Consider the following 5,251-nt stretch of genomic DNA (forward strand, 5'->3'; position numbering starts at 1 on the left):
TTTCAATGGGTCAAACTATATCTTTGGAAAGCTCGAATGAGAATTTTCATTCAAGTATTTGACTATGATATGTGGAGTATTATAATAAATAGACCACACATCCACTAAATTGATTGATGGTGTGTCTCTCCCTAAGTCGAAAGGTGAAAGGGATAAATTTGATAAGAAAATGGCTCAGCTCAATGCTAAAGTCATGAATATTTTATATTGTATTTTAGATGCAAATAAATTTAATCATATTTCTACTTACAATTCAGTTAAAAAAATTTAAGATAGGTTAAAAGTTATACATGAATGTACAAATCAAGTAAAAGAGTCTAAAATTAATATGCTTGTGCACAACTATGAATTATTTAAAATGAAACCTGAAGAGTCAATAACTCAAATATTCATCCATTTCACTGATATCATAAATGGTTTGAAAAATCTAGACAAATGTTATTCTAATAGTGATCTTGTGAGAAAAGTGCTCAGGTCTTTACCAAGATTGTGGGAGGCAAAGATCACTGCAATCCAAGAAGCCAAAGATTTAAATACTTTACCATTAGATGAGCTACTTAGATTTCTCATAACTCATGAGCTGATCATGAAGCAACACTCTAAGGAGGAGACTAGAAGAAAGAAGACTATCGCTCTCAAGTCGACAGCTCAAGAAGAAGAAAACATAGAAAAATCAGAGAACAGCGAGGAAGATGAGGATTTGGCCCTAATCACCAGAAAATTTAGATACTTTAAGAGGAGAAGGAGATAAGGGACCAAGAGAAGGCCACCAGCTAAGGGGGAGCCAAGTAAAGAAAAAAAAAGAACGGTCCATCATTTGTTATGAGTGCAAGAAGTTGAACCACTTCAGATCAGAATATCCCCAGCTCAAAAAAGGTCAAAAAAATTTAAGAAGAAAAAAACTATGATGGCTACATGGAGCGACAGTGATGACTCCACCACATATGAAGAATCTTATGAAGAAGCCAATCTATGCTTTATGGCACATGAAAATGAGGTAACATTCGAAACTCAAAATAAATTTTCTTATGATGAACTGCAAGAAGCTTTTCATGAACTTTTGGATGATCTAAAAGAATTAAGAATAAAAAATAAAAATTTAAAATTAATAAATCAAATTTTAGTTAAAGAAAAAAAATTGATAGCAAAAATAAAGAATTAAAAATAAAGAATCAATCTCTATTAAAAGAAAAAGATAAAATTTCAAGCCTAAATGAAACTCTTGTAAAAGAAAATTAAAAACTAAAGGAAGAGGTAACCAAGTTGAAACCTATAGTTGATAGATTTATATTAAGTTCAAACAAACTTCAGATGATCATTGATAGTCAAAAAACTATATATGATAAAGTCAGACTTAACTATAACACTCTTAAAAAATAAAAATTTTTAAAAAATATTTTTATCAATGCATCCATAAGAAAATTATCAAATATTATTTATTTTAAATATGGCAAAGTAGGGCATAAAGCTTATTCATATTTATCAAATAAATTTGATGATAGAAATATTAAGAAAATATGGGTTCCAAATGAATCCATTGTGACTAACCCCAATGGATCCAAGTTAGCTTGGGTACTTAAAGTTAAAACTTAATTTTATGTGTGCAGGTGTGTCTTGCATCCCAAGCAATAAAATAGAAGTGGTATCTTGATAGTGGATGCTTAAGACACATGACTGGTGATGAATCTCAACTCATCACATTAAAAGCTAAAAATAGAGGGATGGTCATCTTTGGAGATAATGACAAAGAAAAGATCATCGGCATTGGTAATATTGGTATCACTTCCTCCTCTTGTATTGAAAATATATTACTTGTAGATGGTCTTAAGCATAATCTTTTAAGTATTAGTCAATTATATGATAAAGGTACAAAGTTGCTTTTGAATCATCTATGTGCATTGTAACCAGTCCCTCTGATGTTAGCACTAGATTTATTGGACATAGGCATGGCAATGTATACATGGTTGATTTGGATAATCTCTCTATACAAAATATACAATGCCTTGTGGTCATGAATGCTAAATTTAATGAAACTAGTTGGTTTTGGCACCGTAGGCTTGCACATATTAGTATGCATACACTTTCTAAAATCATTAAAAAGGATTTGATTTTTGATTTGTCAAAAATTAATTTTGATAAAGATAAAATTTATGATGCATGTCAATTAAGTAAACAAACAAGAGTTTTCTTTAAATTTAAGAATATTGTTTCAACTTTTAAACCTTTAAAACTCTTACATATGGATTTATTTGATTCTACAAGAATAACTAATCTAGAAAGTAAAAGATATGATTTTATAATTATTGATGATTTTTTATGTTTCATTTAAATTTTATTTTTAGCATCTAAGGATGAAGTATTTTCAGCATTCTCTAAGTTTTGTTGAAATATTTCGAATGAAAAAAGTTTGTCAATTATTTTTATTCGTAGTGACCATGACATTGAATTTAAAAATAAAGAATTTAAAAAATTTTATGATGAAAAAGATATAGATCATAATTTTTTAGTATCTAAAACACCACAACAAAATGGAGTTGTAAAGAAAAAAAATAGAATCCTAGAAAAAATGGCCCATACCATGCTATGTGAAAGCAAATTCCCAAATTATTTTTGGACAGAGATAATTAACACAGTATGTTATATTTTAAATCGAGCTTTAATAAGATTAATTTTAAAAAAAAATATCTTATGAATTATGGAAAGGTAGAAAACCTAATATAGACTATTTTCATATTTTTAATTATCGATATTTTATTTTAAATAATGATAAAGATAGCTTAGGTAAATTTGATGTTAAATCTGATAAAGCTATCTTTTTTAACATTCTACTTCTAGCAAAGTCTTTAGAGTATTTAATAAAAAATATTAATAGTGAAAGAGTCAATTCATGTAGTTTTTGATGAAACAAATGATCTTCCATCAAGAAAGAGAGAGGATGCTGATGATGCAGGTATGATAGAAGATGAAATGAAAAAGCTCACTATCAATGACTCAAATGAGCAAAACAAAGATCAATTGGATAAAAAATATGAGGATGAAAGTATCAATGATCAGAATATTGAAGAATAACCTCAATATATAGGTAATCTTTCAATAGAATGGAGGTATATCCATAATCACCCCAAAAAATTAATAATTGATGATCCGACACAAGGAGTAAGAACTAGATTCTTTTTTAGAGATGTATGTAATTATGTAGCTTTTATTTTACATTTAGAACCTAAAACAATAGATGAAGCTGAAAAAGATCATAACTAGATAATTGTCATGCAAGAAGCGCTAAATCAATTTGAAAGAAACAATGCATGGATACTAGTTGCTAGACCTAAAAATCATCCTATAATGAATACTAAATGGGTATATAAGAATAAATTAGATGAAGATGGAAATGTAATAAGAAATAAAATAAGATTAGTTGCTAAAAAATACAATCAATAAGAAGAAATTGATTTTGATGAAATATTTACTCCTATTGCTAGACTAAAAGCCATAAGAATGCTATTTGCTTTTGCTTGTTTTATGAACTTTAAATTATGTCAAATAGATGTTAAGAGTACTTTTCTAAATGGTTATATTGCTAAAGAAGTATATGTAAAATAATTTTCAGATTTTGAAAGTCATAAATTTTCAGATCATGTATTTAAGTTAAACAAAGCATTATATGGTTTAAAACAAGCTCCTAAGGCTTGGTATGAAAGATTAAGTAAGTTCTTATTAGAAAATATTTTTTCAAGAAGAAAAGTTGAGACTACTCTATTTATAAAAAAAAAAGATAAAAAATTCTAGTTATACAGATATATATTGATGACATTATATTTGGGTCTACTAATAAAGATTTGTGTCAAGAGTTTGCCAAGCTCATGCAGGGAGAGTTCGAGATAAGAATGATGGAAGAACTCACTTTCTTCCTCGAACTCCAGATCAAGCAAATGAAGGAGGAGATCTCCATCATCCAAAGTAAGTACACAAGAGAACTATTAAAGAAATTTGAAACGGAGAGTTCAAAAATTGTAAGTGCACCTGTGACCTCTTCCTGTAAATTAGAAGAAGATGAACATAGTAAAAATGATGATTCAAAAATCTATAGAGATATGATAGGTTCTTTATTGTATCTTACTGCTAGTAGACCTGATATAATATTCAGTGTATGTATGTGTGCTAGATATCAGTCAAATCTTAAAAAATCTCATTTAAATGCTGTTAAAAAAATTTTAGATATTTAAAAAGAACACAAAACTTAGGACTTTGGTTCTCAAAACAATCTTTTATGGACTTAATAGGCTACTCAGATGCAAACTTTGCTGGATGTAGACTAGATAAAAAAAGTACTAGTGGAATTTGTCAATTTCTAGGAGTGAACTTAATCTCTTGATTTAGTAAAAAGTAAAATTTGGTAGCATTATCTACAATCGAGATCGAGTATATTGCAACCGAAAATTGCTGTGCTCAAATCCTGTGGATTAAGCAATAACTCATAAATTTTGGTATTGAACTCAAAAACATCTCCATAAGATGTGATAACACTAGTGTCATTAATTTGATCAAAAATTCAATCCAACATTCTAAGTCAAAACACATTGAAATTAGACATCATTTCATAAGAGAATATGTTCAAAATAATAATATAGCACTTGAATACATAAATACTGAAAAATAATTAGCTAATATTTTCATCAAAGTATTAAATAAAAATAAATTTTATAAAATTAGAAGAGAATTGGGCATCTTAGATCCTTCTACTTGAACTTCAATCATATTTTTACTCTCAAAATCTATCTAAAATCTCTTGACTTCATTTTGGGAGGTTTCTATCTTTTTTGAGATTTTCTCAAGAAAATTAAAAAATCATCAGTAGTATTCAGATACAATCTCGAAGTTTTCTTGTTGAAATATTCTATCAAAAATCTTGTCAAAAACTTACCTAAAACCTCATGATCATCTCAAGTCGATATGACCCATTTCAAATTTTTTTCTCTTAATTTTTTTATTTTAAAATCTTTTTCTCATTGCCTGAGCCTTTTCTGGATGGGACGACCCATGTGGAATGTCCCAATTGATCGGGCAAATGAATTTCATAAGAACCGATCCATTTAAACTCCTCTCTTAAAAGCTAAGTGGGGCGACTCAATTACTATGCTTCTTCCTCTTCTTTTCATCTCAAACCAAAAACTCTTCCTCTAACTCTCCACTGGCCATAAATCCATCCCGTTAACCGTCCAAAATCTTGGATCTCCATCTCAAACCCTAGAGC

Source organism: Elaeis guineensis, chromosome 7, assembly GCF_000442705.2.
Source record: "Elaeis guineensis isolate ETL-2024a chromosome 7, EG11, whole genome shotgun sequence".
NCBI classification, from domain to species: Eukaryota; Viridiplantae; Streptophyta; class Magnoliopsida; order Arecales; family Arecaceae; genus Elaeis; species Elaeis guineensis.